Genomic DNA, 19,788 nt, shown 5'->3' with positions numbered 1-19,788 from the left:
TTGTCTCAGTCCAGGTAAAGCAGTGTCTCAATAGATTAACTCACAGTTCAGGTAAATCACAGTCCAGGTTAGTTGTGCAGGCAGCTAGCTTAAATCACAGTCCAGGTAAGTTCTGCAGGCAGCTAGCTTGATCCGAAGTCTTGTTTGGTTCTCAGCAACACTGGAAATTCTTCCACCCTCGTCCTCACCGGCACTGGGACAAAGGCAGGAACTCCAGCAATGATGCTAAAGAAAATCCTGTAGTATTCCAGCAGGTGCTAAGAAAACAACCTTCTGAACAATTTAGTACATTATCTCAAGGTTTTTTTTAACATTTGAAATAAGCCTTAATATTGCTCATTACTCATTAGCTTCCAGGTGTGGGGGAACCATTGTAGTTACCGGCCTTGGAAATGATCAAACTTCAGGGATGCGGGCCATCTTTCGCCTGCAGCATCCCGGGCAGCCCCAGATGGACCCAGGGAGAGTCCGGGGAGTGTTCCGGACTCAAACTGCCACTGGGCACAGGGAGCAAGAGCCTGTGAGACTGTGCCTCTGGGTCAGGTTTGGATTTGGGCTCTCTCGCAGTGGTGTCCTGCTCCCCGGGCGGGGGGGGGGCGGGGAAGAGCCTGCTGCCACCGGTTGGAAAGTCCTTGCTGTGCCATGACTGGCTCACGCACATGGCAGCCGCCGTGCCACGCCAATTCATGCACCCTCCAGTAACGAAAAGATTCAGTAATAGCCTTTTGCTGCAACATTTTTCCTGATAATCCTTGCTCCTCTGAACTTTCTTCTTTCTGACTGGAGTTCCTGGACTTCCATCAACACATGCCCTAACTCCTCTTGGTTCCACTGGGGTGCCTTCTTCTCTTAGTAATTTACTTCTCACCCCTTCCATATTTTCGTCACAAAGACAATACAACATTTCAAGACAAAACAAGACACAAACATACTGTATCAATCTTCTCCATTTTCTCGAAATGGCCATTTGTCCTCTCGCCCTATCTGTCTAGGGACGAGCAGATTTGCTCCCTTCCTATCTATGGACGGGCAGCTTTTTTTTTTTCGTCACTTACCCCCGAGTGTCCTGGGGATCCCCATATGGGCCACCATCTGCTGGGGTCCGGCTGCAGCAAAATAACCGGGGGGTGACAAGGGACTTGTGTAGATTGATACAGCAGGAGTGGGAGACGTTTATTGTAGAATAGGAGGGGTATATATACATTCCACACAGCGTATCTTAATTAACATAAACTAGATACAGCAGTCAACCAATAAGGAATCTCCACACTTAATGGCTCTCTGGCGTTACTTCACAAACCACTCCCTCTGGCAAAATGCCAGGCGCCATCTTGACTTGTTTACAGACCCTAACATATTACATTGCATGGAAGAAAGATGTTCACATTTCCAAGATGGGTAGAGTCTCAAATAATGAAATATTTTAAAAATAAAATGCAGGTTAAGTGCAATATAAAGGAAGAAAAGAATTGTAAAAATTGATGAAGATTCCACTTAATGAATGGCCAATGTGGAACTCTGCAGAGGCCTTCCTTGGTAAAACAAATAAACAAATAAAAATTAAAAAAAATGATCAAACTAAAAAACAATTATTTACTGTCTCTCAAAACTTTTCTAAAGGCTAACAGCACAAGAAGAACTATTTACTCAAGTAAGTAAACAAAAATTTGTGAAAAGCAACAGACTTTGGCAGTGGACCCAAAGCCACTACCTCCCTCCTTATTATGTCCCAGCTACCTTGGTAGAAATGCCTGCCCTGGGTATTTGTGGTTAAAGAGACATGTCTTCCCTCTCTTCAGTAGCCAATCAAGAGATAATGGTTTGCTAGGAGGGTCAGGCTGCCAATATTTCTCATCCCCTCCACCTCCAGGTTTCAGAAGCTAAATTTCTAGTGAGTGTGACTAAGGGACCAGTAGCATCTCTCCTCCAGTCAGTATCACACACAGCTGGAGGTTCTATCCCAGTGAGACTAATAATGTGGGGCCCAAACACCCTGAACAATGAGAGGCAGAACAGGAAGTCCACAGGCTGCTGTCTACACCCAATGCCTAGAGCACTGGCTCAGAGAATTTGCCCAGGCTGAAACAGAGTCCTTGAGAACCCAGAGATCTGAAGCTCTTCTCCAATTACTTGCTTTTATTAAGCCTTAATAGACATATTTCATAATTATTACCATGTTTTATTAGACTTGTGACATAGATACATAAAGGTTGGTGTAAATATGTTTATACCATATTTAATAAAAGCACATAGATATATAGGAGCAATATTTCTAGATAGTACTGGAATTCAGTTAGGGAATTTGAATCTGATAAGGTGTATATGGTCAAACCTCAGAATAGGTATAAGAAAAAATAAATCAACGAAAAAAAGTATAAGGATTTATATTACAATGCAAAATATTCACTTAATGAAAAAGGAAACAGTAGAGAAGGAATAGAGGAAAAAAGAAACAGTAGAGAAAGGAAACAGTAGAGAAGGAATAGAGGAAAAAAGAAACAAAACTTATGGAAAAAAAACTGGCAAATGCAGATTCAATATTAATTCAAAGACCTTATATGTAAAAGGAATAAACAATCTAATCAAAAGGCAGAAAATATAAAACTACATAAAATCTGATGAAACATGATTTGTATGATTATAAATTTCTGGTAGCAAAGTTATCCAATTTGAGTCCTTGGTTCTGTGCAAATGGCCACGCATTTTTTTTCAACATTTTGTAGCAAGTAACTACACTAGGCAACCTTACTTCTTTGGGCCTCACAAATGTCTCAACCCTTTTTTGTATAGATAACACACTTATATCATTTTGCAGTATATCCCATCTTTCCCTCAGTGAATCTGATACTGTGGGACTTCAAAGATCATAGATAGGGGAAGGGCTCAGGGATATTGATCTTGGAGAGCTGAGAAAGTTTCTGCCTATCAGACTGGGCCTGCCACAGAGTGTGGGGCAATATGAAAGTGGGTGAAGTGAAGTCAGTCTGTAAACACAGATTAATTGACCCTGAGAAAACATTTAGTCAGTGACCTTTCGTGGTAAGAGGGTCTCCTTCTGCCGCTTAGCATAGGATTTCAATAAAGTTTAGCTTTTTCATTTCTGTGACTTAAATATCTGATAAAAAACAATTTTATTGGAGGAAAAGATTATTTGAGTACTCACAGTTGCAGGGGTCCTGTTCATAGACAGCCTGTTCTATTCCTTAGGCCTCGAGGTCAGGTAGAACATTATATGAAAGAGTGTGACAGTGGGAAGCAGCTCACATGATGATGAAAAAGAAAAGAGAGAGACTCCGTTTACCAAATACAAAATACATACCCCAAAGACATCCTGTGTCCTCTGTACACACCCTACCTGCCTTTAGTTACCACTTAGCCAATTCCACCAGGGGACTAACTCACTGATTAGGTTCAGACTCTCATAACCTCATCATTTCTTCTCTAAACCTTCTTGCATTGCTTCACACATAATATTTTGGGCGATACCTAATATCTAAACCATAAAAACGTTAAAGCCACTAATTTTGACTTGTAGTTTCCCATAGGCTGGGCATCAGAATTGCCTGAAATTACAGGGAACTCACCTCTGTTTATTTTTACTTTATTCTGAGATTAAGTGTATGAGTAAGTATTTATTTCTGCACTAACCAAATTGTTAACATTAACCCTCAACAATATTGGGACAAATTAGTTGTCTTTGATTTTGGAGAAACATGTTAATATTTAGGATCCAGGGGATATAAAACCTCTAAGGTACTCTCAAATATGTCTGTTAAAACATTAATACATGTGTGTACATGAAGTTAAAAATGAATGTGGAAAGTATTATCAAGTAATATATTGGAGAGGTATTCTAAAATGTTCTTAGAAATGTATGATGAATTTAAATTTAAAAATAACATAAAGTAGCAGTTCTTGTCTGTCACGTTGGAGAGTACCTAATATAAATCATGCACCAAGGTCTACCTACACAAGAACAAATGACTTTTAAACAGGAGGCAAGAGAATGTCTTTTATCATTAAAAACTCCTCAGGGACAGAATTATTTTATTCCTTGACCCCATCACAATTTTTATCCATAAAAATAAAATTTCCAGAAAATTAAACACATAACAATATATACATATAGAGTTAATAAATTTAAAATATTTTCTAAAAACTACCACATTCTTGCACAACATTCATGATACCTAAAATGAATGAATTTTACGGATGAAGTGGGTGAAATTTTTAGCATATAAATTATATCTCAATAAAGTTTATGGAAGGTGAAGTACATTTTAGCAAAGTGGGAACTTACTGGAGCAGTTCCAAAATCGCCCACAGTGTGTACTATTTCCTGAGGAAACCCCTTATAAATGTTTACAGTTCTAATATAAACATATTTGCTTTAAGTATCTGAAATCTGTGTTTATATATGTTCTCTTCTTCAGTCCTACCTATTCCCTCAAAACATAACAAGTAATTCTGTCACCCCTGCACGTGTCCATTTCTACCAATTTAAAGTCAGCTAATGTATCTTGTGTCTTCTTTGGGCTGCAAGTGTCCCTTTCCTCATCACTCCTCAAAGCCTGTTGAATCAAGTCTCTTTACAACCCTGCTTACTCTCCGTCTTTTGTCAAGATTTTGAAGATCCAGAAATGCTCACAGTCTCATCCTCTTCAAATACATCCAACAAGTTACTTTTCTAGGGGTTAAATGTAAGCCCCCGTGACCCTGCTCAGCAGTGTTGATCTCCCTTAGCATGTGGTCTACCTACTTAATAGTATGTCTAAGGTCTTCTTTGACCTAAATCACTCATCTTCTCATTATTGTTCCTCTCAAGTATTTTCTATAGCAATTACTAACAATGTATAATTCTCTATACTACTTTCACAGGTCTGATAGTGTGGTTGCATTGCTCTCTAAAATACCATCTTTTCCCTTTCACTTTGGGTTTTTTAGTCTCTTTTTCAAGATCATTTCTCCATATCCTTCTAGTGCCACCAAACATCAGGCACAGGATGTCTTGCCTGAACCATTTGATTTTACACTTAATGCCTTTTCTTGGCTCTCCTATGGTCTTCCCTATCCCTCTATCAGTCATTAAGATCATGTGTTGATATGTGTAACCCCAATTCTTGTTTATTTTACTTAATTTTCATGTTTCAGCTCTAGCAAGGTGTCTACTGCATGATGTACACCCAGCAAATATAATGAGTTGCATGATTGAACATAGTATGCATTGAAAATTCTTTTTAAAATGCTAGCTGATAAACACATTCAGTAGCAATTTTCTTCTTCAATTAGGCATATATTTAGTTGAATAGAAGTGCTTAAAAGGACTATTGTGAGACAATTCTTTCTTGTTCAAAAAAGAACATGCTACAGAGAGAATTAGACTTATTATATCCTCATGCTTCCTGACTTTTAAATGTAACTTAACTTCATTTATATTTTTGAGAGCATTCCTAAAAGATAAGCTATTATATTGAAATCACATGGCTTCAATGCATTCTCACACCTCAAATCAACAGCCATGATATAAAAAGATTAATTGCACGGTTTATACCCTGTTCCATTACATTCAGTAACTTCAGGTGGGAAAATCAATTACTAACAAATATTGACAAGTTTAGTTCATAAATCTCATTTGTACAGGCAAACAAGTTTTGATCTCTGACTGCAGTGACATGAGAACTACAAACTTATCAGAATAATAACAAGCTTGCCAGAATAATAACCTGCTCTTTGGAGATACACTTCCCTTAACTGAATTTTCATGATGAACACAGGATCACTTTTTGTGGCATGGGTATTTTAATGGGCCAGCTGCAATAATGTCACCTGCTCTCAGCCACTGTTATGAACCTATCTTTTGTTCCCCTGCCAGAAACATAATGTTTGTAAATGTTCTGTGCATCACACCATATGATTAGCAGAGCTCTTCCTTATAATATCCCTTGTCAATTTGGTAATAATACAGAGTGATGATCATATGGGGATCATTACTGACTTGTTCAAATATCAGCATAAAACATTGAATCTATGGAAACTTGGACAAATTCTTTCTTGTTTCTATGGTTTCATTTCTATAATTTCATAAGTAAAGTGGGGAGATTGATAATATATTTTTAGAGCTACTGTATGAATTAATGATAATATTTATCAACATCGAGAGAAATATGGCAAGCTTTAAAAATGCTAACTCTTTTTATTATAATTGATAACATACCAGTTCATGTGTTCACCATTTCCTAACGACTTAAGTGAATGAAATTTCTGTTTTGTTATTCATTTTCTTGGATGTTCTACTCCTATTGCTTCACATAAGTCAGCAACATTTATTACCAAATATGTCAGACAATAAAAACGATAAAAAAGACATCATTAGCAAAGGTCACCACTTCTTTTTGAAAGTTGTCCTGACATATAGTATAATAAAACAGCAATGGCTCTTTTATGTTTGTATAAAGACAAATATTTTTGTACAATCACCAAATTGTCAAAGTTTTTCCTTCATTTTCCATTATGTGATTTTTTCCCCTGTCTGTGTTAAAATCAAGATTCTACCTCAGTTCTGGCATAGATTTTTGTTATTGTTTGCAGAAGTCTCCCTCATCCAAAGCCCTTTCACAGCCACTGTTAAGGATTTTTTTTTTACTGCTCAAAAAAGTTTAGTATTCAGCAGGTTAAGGAAACCCATGGTCAGCTTTAGAATTTCAGTCTCTGCTGAGCTTTCAAGGTGTCAAGACCCTAAAATAATATGAACAGCAGGAGTACTAAATCTTTCATTATTTCCAGTTTCCCCTTGAGCATACTGACTTTGCAATAAAGAAGCTGTCATTTACACTCTTCTTTATTGCAAGGTGGGTAATAGCTACAGGGAGAAAAATAAGGAACTGTGTCAAGTTAGCCTAACTGCCATTATGATTAATGTGTAACCATTGCACATTTGCATTTACTCTTTTCACATGCAGGTACTTCATAAATTGGAAGAGTGATGGGGACAGCTACTTTACAATAGATGGAACAGAAGGAACCATCGCCACTAATGAATTACTAGACAGAGTATAATTTCTCCGTAATTGCGAGTAAAGTTAGTAAGTATGGCATGGACAGAATCAATGTTATACCACAGTTCTTTGGATTTAACACTTTTAAATGAGTCCCTGCTGAGATGTTTTTTATTTTTGCAATAACAGCTGAGTGGTCTCCCGGGGAAACTCAGAAACCTGTTCCTTTTCCTCCTAGCATAAGTCCAGAGATATTGTGACAGCTGCCAATGAGCCCTGTTTGCAGTATCGCATGAATACCTAGAAAAGCATTTCATTGTGAGGTCTCATCGTTTTCACTCTGTACTCTCAAAAAGTCACCAGAGTGACAGCTTTTCTGCCATGCATGATCCTAAGAGTTTCATAGGCTGGTCAAGAAGAAATAATAATCAAATAAAATTACTCACTCTAAAATATTTTTTGAAATCAAGAAGAGCATTTAAAAAATCTTCTCCCTGTCTCTTTCCTGTAACTAGAATATATTTTTAATAAATGTAACTGTGGAATACACTTTTAAGTGCGATTCTGCAAAGAGCTGCAGAGAATCCCTAGAATTGTTTTTAATTGTTCCTTGTGTTCATTTCTGCTTGGTCCAAAATAGAATCCTGTCAACTGAGCTTAATTGTAGTTCTTATGGTTTAACAGTATAATAGAGAATGTGATAAAAATTTCTTTAAGTAATCAATTAGAGTGGAAATGTGACATTTGACTCTTTTTACTTGGTTGTTTTCAACAGAAATGCATTCCCCTAGTTCTTCTGCTTATGATTTCCTAAAAGTTTTGGAAAATCCCTAAGTATCTTTCATTTCGTTTTCTCATTTGTTTTGTGCATCTGGTGCAAATTTATAACACTTTTGCTGCTAATTTCACCTTTCAGATCAGAGAGAAGCTATGAATAGTTCTGTGGAAAGGTTTTGATCAGTCTCAACTCGGTGGGGGCATAAATGTGGAACAATTTTTTTATCTGTAACAACTGCGGCTCAACATGAACAGTCAGATACCTTACCCCCATGCTTTTAGAATATCGTTAGCCAATTTTACGACTTTCAGGTAACTCTTGATTGCTAAATAACTACTGCATTGTTTGTTTCAATACTTAACTCTTAAAATTTTAACCTGTCATGTGGAAAGTCTAGCTATTCTGAGGCTGCCATAAAAGAGAGATCGCCTGTTGATGCTCAGATTACAACTGGGGCTCAGTTCAGCCTTCCAACACTACATGTCAGTTGATGGTTATGTCAGTCTTGAAACCCCTCATCCAATCTACTTTCTAGATGAATTCCACTTGCTAGATGAATACCACAGTGTACTCCCCATTGCCTTATGAAACTAATATTAACTCATGGAATTGTGAGAAACATGAAAATGTTATTTTTTACTTTCCATGTCAAGGTTGTTTTTTGGTAAAATGGAAATAAATCACTGAAGATTCCAAAGAAACCATAATTTGTATATTTGAGAATGTGGGGATAAGGATATAGACATTCAGGTCTCTTGGGTTGGGAGTGAAGGAAATAAAAATGCATGAATTCCTCTTATCTGTCCCACCACTTTTAGTGTTGAGTTGCACTGATAGTAAAGGTAAATGTTTGAAGGCCAATTATTTTCTTGTGTGATTTGATCCTTTAATGTTGGGGGCTTTTGGAGACATTTGCATAGAAATCAGATACCACCACACAATGGTAAACCTTAAACATTCTTAACTTCCTCTTGATTGTCAAGCAGCCTTCTTGATAACAGTATAATTCTTGATAACAGTATAATTTCTCCATGCCAGTTCCTATCTGCTATGTCCACTGTACCCTACGAAAACTCAAAAACTCTTGCCAAGGTAAATTATAGGCTGTGCTACCACAATGTCTTTTTCTTGTCATTTTTGTTCAGATTGGACCTTCTTGCTCAGCTAGACTCAGACACAGAGTATGAAGTGAACTACTTGAGCGAATGTGCTATTGTAGAGTTGAATACCAGTCAGCTAGTCTTGGTGGACCCTCCACCTGCATTCTCTGTACACTGTTTGCTGTAGTCTCACTTGTGGTGAACATCTTTCTTCCTTTCTGTTCTGTATCTGCTGTACTTGCATAGGTTAATTCTTTCCTCTTGATAACTTTCAATGATTAATTTCTATAGAATTTTGAGGACAATTAATTTATGAAAATTATTTTCCTAAACTATTTAATACAAAACCATTGTGAGTAATGCTAAAATCACTTTGAAGTAGGAGTAATAGACCCCTGCCTTACTTCAAGCTAAATGTTTGTGGATAATCCATTGGTAATCTTTACCATACTATAAAAGTTTTCTTTCTCCCAGTAGCTACAAAACCATGGTAATGGTGTGAGAATAGACATAAAAATAATGTCCAGGGCCTCCTTTTAGAGCCTTTAGCTTCAACTGCTTGAAGCAGGGAAGAAAGTATAAACCCTTGTGTGAAAATAAAAGTCTTCAGTCACTGAAAAATTAGATTTCCTAAATTTATAGAACCATATTTGGTTACTTATCTCTATAATTAGTGCACATGCTCTCCCAAATTGTAAGCTGTAGATTTTAGCAAAATGCGAGTAAGGAAATCCTAGTTTATGGATAACAAGTTGTTTCTTAGCCCTAATAGTCAGCACTGGAACTTAGGTATATAAGATACATCTGTACATATGTATCTCATGTGTCTAAGAAATCAATTTCCTCAATAAACTTGCAAGGTATTACTATCTACAGTATAGGAGTAAAGGAATTCAAATTGTTTATAGCACTGTGTCACACAGCTAATGATGACAAACCTAAGATTAGAGCCCTGGACTCTTTACCAAAGTAGATTTTGTGGATTGGGTACCAACAGTTGTATAGCCATGCTTATTCATGAGAGTTACGTGGGTTATATATACTCCTCTCTCTCTCTCTCTCTCTCTCTCTCTCTCTCTCTCTCTCTCTCTCTCACACACACACACACACACACACACACACACAATATGAGAGTGATGCCAAATTAATATTCCTAAAACAGACTGACCATCAATTCCATTTTGAGGAATTCAGTATCTGTTCAAAGACGATTGAATGTATATTAGACCCATCAAAGAAGTCTTCTAGGACAAAATAAAGATGCCAAAATATCATCACATGATAATTAGAGATTCCATAATAAAAGCTAATTTTGAGTCTTTATTTTTTGCAAATGAACTTTTAAAGTAAACATGATTCATATTCCAATTCCTTAAGCTGACTTCGTTGATCAAGCTATCCCACTGATCAGATATTATTATCATAGTGAATGGATGAGAAATAAATACCCAATACTTGCTCTTGCATGAAGAATGAAATTGTTTAAGTAGACCAAACTGCAGGTTGAACTAGTATATGTTTTGACCTGACTCTTCTATTAAAACCTCTCAGGTTAAGTGAAATGGTACAATGACAGAACAACTTTAAATTAATTAAAAATCAATCATTTATCAGTGTTGCTATAGTCAGAGGTCCAAATAATTCTCAAGAATTTTAAAAGAGAGGGAAGCTTCAAAATTTCACCTCATTCAAATTATCAGAAAATTTCAAAAGGCCAATGTATCTAAATATTTTGGTGTTAATGTAACAAATGCCCTTAGTTAAAGAGGGTAAGTGACCATGACACTGAAGTCCTATAATTTATTTCATATTTATAATATATACAAATTACATAAGAGACAATTTTCTTCTTATTGATATTCAAATAATAACATGGATTGGTTTTATTTATTATGAAATAAGTAAAAAAAAAGTCAATGAACTCTTTTCCTAAATGCTATTTTTGTGAAATTTCATATATTTGTGTAAGTTCATGAGTTGAAATTTAATTGTTTGGTAATCAATTTTTAAGGTGTCTGCATGAAGATATTTTTATGTTAGAACTTATTTTACTTAATATAGAACATGTGATATGATTTTCATATGTACAGAAAAATCAAGTTATAAGATTTTTTACTATAATTCAAGCTCAACATGAATTATGCATTTATTTTATTTACTATATTAAGAACCATTTGTGCAAACATCATTATAAATAATGTCAATTCTTAAGGACATTGCAGTGAAAGTATAGATAGAAATTAACCAAATTAATGAATTAAAATAAGTTATAATTGTTAAAATTGTGTTTAATTCCATAAAATTCATATTTAAGTAAACACTAGAAAGAAGTTGCAAAGGGTTGACTGACCACTATGTGGTTTTAAAGTGATGAAAGATTTAAGTAAAAATAAATGACCTTTAGACAGAATATTCTTTTTTAAAACATTTTTTAGATGTAGATGGACACAATACCTTTATTTTATTTATTTATTTTTATGTGGTGCTGAAGATTGAACCCAGTGCCTCATATGTCCTCTACCATTGAGCCCCAGCCCCTGGCAGAATATTCTGAAATGATTCTCTGTATGCCAAAAAACTAGCTATGAAATTATATTCTCAGACAAGGTGAAGTAATAATAAAATAGTTAAACTATTCTAATACTTGTGTACCCATTAACTCATATGGTCCCCTTTGATAATACTTCAAGGTTAGTATTACTATCCATGGTGTAGGAGTGAAGAAATCAATGCTTTGAGACATTTCTTCGTAGCCCAGCACCACACAGCTAAAGAGAACAAACCTGGGTTTGGACCCTTTGACTCTCCAAAATACATTTTGGGATGTGTATCCACTAACTTCTGCTTCCTTCCTTTATTTTAAATGAGTAATAACAATAGTCATGGTAATTTTCAAATGCATTTTGAATAAAAAATATGGTACAGATGTTCTGTAAATGGGCTGGCTATGCTACAAAAACAAACCAGTAACACTTTTTCCAAAAATAGATGGACATGAGACTGGGAATTATATTTACACATTAAGAGAGGAAGATTTGAAATGTGTTCTCAAGCACATCACTGCTGTTTGTCAGCAGGTTCCCAGTCTTTGCAGAGGAAGCCTATGAGAAAGTAGAAAAAAGACCTCTCCTTAAAGGTGTGGTGTTATTTAACTTTGGGATATTAGATAATTATGCTATGTTACGAATTGCATCAGAATTCGGTCACATAGAACACCAACATTTATTATCTCATTTATTCATTCATGGGTGAAATGAGTCCTCTAAATGTTCTCTCATTAGACCTTAATTAAGTTCACTCCATAGGTGATATTAAGATTCAGTTTCTTGTAGGATGATGGACTTGAGACTTAGAATCTCAGAGGCTGTTGTTCCCAGGATGTTCTCAGTTTCCTGTAAATGAGAGCTTCTAGGGCAGTTTACAACTCTCAGTCAGTGCGATCAAAATAAACACAGGAGACAGAGAATGTGTGAAAGATCAAAATTAATCCTTTTTGTAATTTTTTTTAGACATTGATGGGCCTTTATTTTGTTTTTTATTTATATGCGGTGCTGAGAATCGAACTCAGTGCCTCACATATACTGGGTAAGCGCTCTACCACTGAGCCTCAACCTGAACTCCATGAAATTGAACTTTCTGTAACCTACTCTGAGAAATTGCATCACATCGCTTTTGCCACATTTTGGTTCAGTAGAGGCAAACTACTAAATCTAAACAACATGTAAAAACAGAGAGTAAAGAAAGTGTGTAAAAAGAAGGCAGTGATAATTATAGACCATTTTAAAAAGGTTGACTATTTTATGTGACTCTTGGCAACTAAATAAGTTATTTTAAAAAGAAGAAAAATTAGGAACCATATTATCTGGCCTCTAAGTCCTGAAAATTTTGTGAGAGAAGCAAATATCTGGTGAAATGATTTAAATGCCAATTCAAAATAAAAAGTGTTCTCACTATATCCCATATAACTTTTAATTTAAACTGAGTGTTTAAAACATTAAAACACACACACATACATTGTGTGCATGTAAGAACAAGGAACAATAAGTCCTACCACCACATAAAACTTTAAAGCTTAAAGAAACATACGGAAAAATGTACCTTGTCATAGGGAGAAGAGGGGATTACAGGTGGGGAAACTGCTTAAGCAAAGTCGTAGAGGTATCAAAGTTCATGTTGAGATCAGATCCTGCAAGCTTTGTTGGACAGTTGGATGTACAGAGGGAATAGAGGGGAAAGATTGTCTGTAGTCTCATTCAGCCAGCTAAAACTTCACTGAGAATTTAGTTTTTCCAATATGTTTGAGTCTACCCTCATTTTGTTGTTTCTACCTGTATGTCCTTTGCTTAACACCTTTCTAAAAGGCATGTATTTCTCCAACTTTTTTTGTTGGTGGATTTGGAATGCATTTCTTTAGTCCAGCACTGACTGCCTCACAGTGTATTATCTGGTTCACTGTGATTGACCAGGGAGCTGGTGACAAGGGTGAGTTGGAATTCTTTGTGGTGTCTGACCAGCAGTACTCTCCTACTCTACTTCCCCCATTGATTGGATCACTTTTCAAAATAGTTATAATATTTCTATGCATGCTGTTGAAAACTAATATCCTTGGGTTGCCTTTTTTTTCCTACTATTATTCCTCTACTCCCCAACTATGATCACAAATATCACAGTCATCTGGGATAATTTTTTTTTATAAGACAGATGTTTGGGTACATTCAAGTCACATTGGATCAGAATTTCTGGGATTATTGTCAAGAAACCTGTACTGGAAACAAGCACCCTATGTCATTAAACAAACATCAGGTGGGGAAACTGCTTAAGCAAAGTCATAGAGGCATCAAAGTTCATGTTGAGATCAGATACTGCAACCATTGTGGGACAGTTGGATGTACAGAGGGAATGTTGCCAAACTCTCCAGTGTCCTAAAGATGAGCACAAATTGAGGGAAATAAAAATGTGAAACCTGTCACTACTCAGCGTAGATGAGGTTTGATGATGGCATGGAGCAATTGCTTATGATTCTAAGCCCATGTCATTTTTTCTTCCTTCAGGTGCCCAGATAATTAACCTTCTCTTACTTTTCATAGAAGCCTTTTCATAGATTCCTGGTAGAATCTAGGTAGTTTGTCTACCATTTTATAATTTTCTTTTTTTCTTCCCCCAAGTAACTATTTGAAACTAATTTGTATTCTCAAATGAAAATAAATTTTATTTATACTAGAATTGGCAACATTTCAATAGTAGTTCTAAGAGTGATACTGTGAAGAATGAATCACTTGTAAAGTTTTCAAACTATTTCATAAAGCTCTGCAGTGTATCATATAACATGGAAAAATAATCATTAATGTTATCTCGATCATCAACTTAATTTAGAAATGTTTCCATTTTGCTCACTATTATATGCTATGCAAATATAATGAAATCCAAATTTATGTTGTGAGAGCTTATATTTTATTTTAAACCTTCAACTGCTTATGATTATACTAACATAATCAAACTGCTTAAGAGTACTTTAAATCAATATAATTGCTTCAACAAAATCACATGTACAACATTAATGTCAGCCTTATTTTTTACTTAATTAGTATCAGTTTTCTCAAGAAGTAAAAACTACATGATGAACTTTTCACCTAATTGCTGAAATCCATATACAAATATATATTTATACAAATATGATAAAGTTCCATTAACACAGAAATATTCCTTTAACCTGACAGAGTTCAAGAATAGAAAAAAAATATCAAAACTATTACATTGACATGATATATCATATCTAATATATTTGTAGAGTGATATTATCAATTTAGCATGAACTTTTTGAAGAAATGTCTTTATCTTATACATCTTTGATTCCAAGGTATATTACTCATTATGAACTACATGGATATGTTTGTAATTAATATATTGTGTATGTTCAACCTTTCTTGAAATATATTACATATTAACAATTTAAGTCACCAACACTACATTATACCTTCTATTCATTAGAATCTCAAAACTATTCATCATGAGTATAAATAAGACAGCAATATTTTAATATTTTTTCATTTATCTATTCCTTTGTGTATCTTAACATGCCATTTTTAATGTTTATAAAACAAAAAAAAAAAACTTCATTAGATGGGCTTATGGAATAATGACCATAAAGCACAGTATCCTGTAAAAAAAATAGCATGTAAAAATGTCAATCAAAAGAAAGCAAAGAAGGAGGGTGCTGTGGGAGCAGAGAGAAAGGTATCAGGGAGTACCTCCACAATACTGCTGCATGTTAACTATAATGTCAGGGAAAAGATATTAAAATTTTAGTATATTGGATACTAGAAATATCATCTATTTCATTCTTGATTGTAAAAAGCACTGATACTAAGAATAAAGTAATTGAATATAAAAGAAATAAGTATATGGAAAATATTTAGGGTGAGTAAAAGGTGACACTCTTTTGTATTTGTCTTTGTCTCTTTCCCTATACTTTTCTCATCCCTATAATAAAGATAATCAAGGTGAGAAAAAATTAAGGTTTGTGTTCTGTTCCAGCCTATGTGATATTTCAATATTATTATGAAGAGGTAAAAGCTGAAAAAAATGAAATAGAAGTATGAATTGTATTTTTGAAAATGTATGCTGATTGAAGAATAATTAAAAGGATTTAAGAAAAGCAGGTTTGGAGAACAGTAGAAAAAGCTAATAAATAATTTTGTTATAATTTAAGACAAAAACTTGAGTGTTCTATGAAGCGTTGACAGTGGATGAAAATGGAAAGATTAAAATGATGAAAATTGAAACTCATTTAATGTTAAAATACAGGGTGGGGAGTGAGACATCAGTATTAGGGGTCAGGTTTCAGGTAGGAGATAAGAGTAAGGGGTGCAGTAAACTGATGTAGAACAGAGAAACAGAAATAACGGTGTTTTGCAAACTCTGAGCTTAGTTTTGAACATAAAGGGTAGAATATGCTTGCTCCTCATACAAATCATTGCCATCATTTGTGTATACTTGTCATAATTCAGTAACAATTTAGCTTTGAAAAATATATTTGGTGGGGCTGGGGTTGAGGCTCAGTGGTGAACCCTCACCTAGCATGTATGAGGGGCTGTGTTCGATTTCAGTAGATATATGTGTTTATCAGCAAAATAGATTATAAGTGAGTATGAAAAAGAAAAGTTAAGTAAACTGAAAATGTGCCCATAGAAGAAAAAAATGATGAGGATGTAGAAAGACAAACAAGACATGAATGCCTAGAAATGAACAAGTATTTTTAGGAGCTATAAACCACATTTTGAATAATCAAGAAATTATAGAAGAGGCTAAAACACAACTGATTATTTTGTGCATTATATTCTTATTGCTTTTGCATCTTAGTTGATTATAATGAAAGAAAACTACATAGAAATATAAACTATTAATGATTTATTAAATCTCTGTAACTGGGTGTTTCAGAAATTTAATTACTTACCAAAGGACATTTGTTCATTAATTTTGATATAAAATCATATTTATTATAAAATTAATATTAGTGAATTCTATGTGTTTTCAAAATTCAAATATTTCAAATTATTTATTGTTCATTTATTAATTTTATTTACATTTATCTTTAACTAATACATTAAGGTCTAAAAAGTATACATATTTGTGGAATAACAAGTAATATCTCAAAATCTTTGAACTTGTGTAATATTTATATCAGGATCACTATATCTATTGCCTGGACATTAATCATTTCTTTATGGTGAAAACAGAATCCTTTCTCTAGCTTTCTGAAGTATACAGTATAATTATCTCTATTTCTATTTTTATTGTCATAAGTAATAGAATTTCATTTTGTTTTCATGGCTGAATAATATTCCATTGTAAATATCTACCAAATTTTCTTTATTTATTTATCAAGTGTTGCATTTCTGTTGTTTCCTTTTCTTGGCTACAGTAAACGTGGCAGTGTATTTTTTCTTTTTGACATACTTATTCCATTTCCTTTGTGTATATACCCAGGAGTGGAAATATTATATCATACGGTAGCCCAATTTTGAAGTTTCTGAGGGATTATTATTCTGTTTTCCTAAATGGCTGTACTAGTTTACATTCCCACCAACAATGTGCATGGGGTCCTTTTTTTCTATTTTCTCCCAGCACTTGTTATCTTTAGTCTTTTGATGACAGCATTCTTGCTGGGATGATGAAATGCCTCATTGTGGTTTTCATTTTTTTCCCTGATGATTAGTGATGTTTAGCATTTTTTCTTATTCTTTGTTGACCATAAAATATTAATCTAATGTTGTTGTAATTATTATAGAAGAAGTAATTTGAGAATAACCTTTTATATTACAAATGGTTTTACATAAAGTAAAATAGAATTGATAGGTGTATAGATTTCATTAAGCATGGATTAATTCAGGGAACATACACTGAGAACCAAGGAATCAGTGGGGCGTGATCCATACAGTTTTCTTGTCTTGTCAACTCCATAGAAACTGTTTTAGATTTTCAGCCTAGTCTGTTTTTAATACTATATTTATTTGTTTGTATATTTTATTGAGTATCATGTAGTAGCACTGTGTTATATTCTAAATGTCAAGATAAATATGGCACAGTTCTTGTCCTCAAGGAATTCAAAGTATCTAATACTTCATATTATTTTAAATTTATATATATAATTTACTCTTCATACAGTTTTCATTATGAAAAATAAAAAGATTAGTGATATTGTTAGGGATTTTTTTTTCCTTTGGAGATCACATTTTGTAACCAGAAGCACAAAAGGTAATATTTGATTTCACCATAGGCATCTATGAATAATTTAAATCCTTTTTATGGATTGCTCAGTCTAGTTGCAGATCACACCACAAAACAGAGCTATTATTAAACATAGTTTAACTTGACTTGCAATTTAGAAGTGAACTGGTTTAAAGAGGAAAGCCAAAGAAAGCCTTTATTATTCACTCATTTACATGTGTCATACTCAGTTTGTACAATTATAATTCAGTTTTTGGTATAAAAGGCTACAATTCCAATTTTGAAGTGATTGTAGTTATAATTTAGTACACAATCACAAAATGGAATTTTCACTGATATAGCTATTCCAAAGCTCTTGTCATTTTTAAATAAGGAAGCAAAGTAGCTCCCATGTTTATTAATATAACCAAAACCTGGTATTTGTTAGAACTTTACAATTTTCAAAACATTTTGTATTAGACTTCTCACTTGGTTCTAAGAAATGTTGCATTATTTGACTATATTTATTGAGTATCTACAGAGCTGAATACTGCAAAACTCTCTCTTGGCTCTGAAAGGGGTTTCCCCATAGCATGGTGGCTGGAGTGCATTATGAGGTGACTTGTGGAAGAGAGGTGATAATTGCCTGGGCAATCTCAGGCAGCATGCCTTCTTGCTCTTCAGTTCCTTCATAGACATCTCAGATCTCAGGATTTGATAAAAACACTGAGGAGACTCAGAATTCTGCTTTGGCTTCTGCAGAAATCTTAGGGAAGATTCTGCCCATTTTCTCACCTATTCATAGATATAAAATTTTAAAATTTTGTAGATCACTAGGACACTATGGCAAATTTAAATCTGGTACAGAGTCTCAAGGTACTATGTAAAAGAGAGCTCTCCATAAATGTATTGCCTTCGGTTTGCTCTCTATGAAACCACTTGGCACTGAGAAGACCTGGGAGAGAATAGTACAGTTACATGAATTTTACATTCTCTTTAGGTAATAGTCTTATTTATCTAGGATTATCAATGTTATATATAAAGAATAGTCACTAGTTACCTGTTTCTAAAAAAGATTTCTGATTTAATTTCCAATTGATAACAGGCAGACTAGAGTTATGGGAACATGAAGGGAATAATTTTATTAAATGTACTAATTGTGTTAATTCCCACATGCTTTCTTTTTTAATAACCAATTTACCTGCAGTCCTGCCTGGCTTAAGTTGACAGAATATGTTAACAGTCCTCAGCACACTATCTATTATATGAAGGAAAAATGCAGGCCCAAATGCCAATTAGAATGCAAATTATTCTCTCTGAAAAGGGGGGCTTTTTACACGTATCAGATCCTGTAACTCAGGATGAAAAGTATGATCCACCCAAATCATAGAATCTATAAGAACAGCTTCCTGTGAGTACAGGCAGCTTGGTCCAAAGTGACCTACAGTTGTGATGACAGTGAGGACTTGAAAGTCCAATGTCATCCTGCTATCAGTCAAGACAAGAGGTGGACCTGGGTAGGATTCTCTGGAAACTTCCCTGGGATCCCCAATAAAATTAAAGACAGGAAAGGAAATATTCTCATTCTCTGAGAGGACCAACCGAGCTTTTGCCTTGAGAATGTTCTCCTTTCCTATCACCACCTAGCTGGACTGGCGATGAGCAGGGATCAAAGGACCTGACTGTATCAATAACTAAGAAAATGGTTAATTAACCACACAGTACAGAAACATAAGACACGATGGCTCAGCTCGGTGAACCCAAGGGTCAGCTCCAGCCCTGGAAAGACAAAAGAGTGAGCACACGGAGAAACTTTCTGTTTATTGGGGAAAAGATATTCAAGAATATTCTACTCAAATAAGGCAAGGATTGGGTTTTAGGGGTTTGCTCATTCCCTTTAAGTAACGCCCAGGTAGGGCTTGAAGTGGGCTCTGTTGCTGAGCTAGGGGGTAAAGGCCTTTGTTTATAAAATATACTGGTCTGTACTTTTGCTTTCTTGTGAAGTTTCTGTTTGGCTTTGTTATCAAGTGATAAATGTTTCCTCTATTTTGAAGAATTTACACTATTTGGTTTTTAAACGTTTGATAGAATTTCTAGTAAAGACATCTGGAAAAAGGCTTTTAATCGTGAAGAGATTTTTCATTATACCTAAATTTTCATACCTGTTTTAGGAACACAAATGTTTCCTATTTCTTCTGTCAGTTTTGAT

At 34.6% G+C, this 19,788-nt stretch overlaps 1 pseudogene; it reads left to right on the top strand.

Moving 5' to 3' along the window:
* Window positions 1–19,788, top strand: part of LOC143387410 (cadherin-12-like) — a 78,982-nt pseudogene that overhangs the window by 43,839 nt on the left and 15,355 nt on the right.

The sequence above is a fragment of the Callospermophilus lateralis genome, unplaced genomic scaffold (assembly GCF_048772815.1).
Source record: "Callospermophilus lateralis isolate mCalLat2 unplaced genomic scaffold, mCalLat2.hap1 Scaffold_512, whole genome shotgun sequence".
Classification (NCBI taxonomy): domain Eukaryota; kingdom Metazoa; phylum Chordata; class Mammalia; order Rodentia; family Sciuridae; genus Callospermophilus; species Callospermophilus lateralis.
The sequence above is the reverse complement of the archived record's forward strand: the minus strand, read 5'-3'. Positions and strand labels throughout refer to the sequence as shown.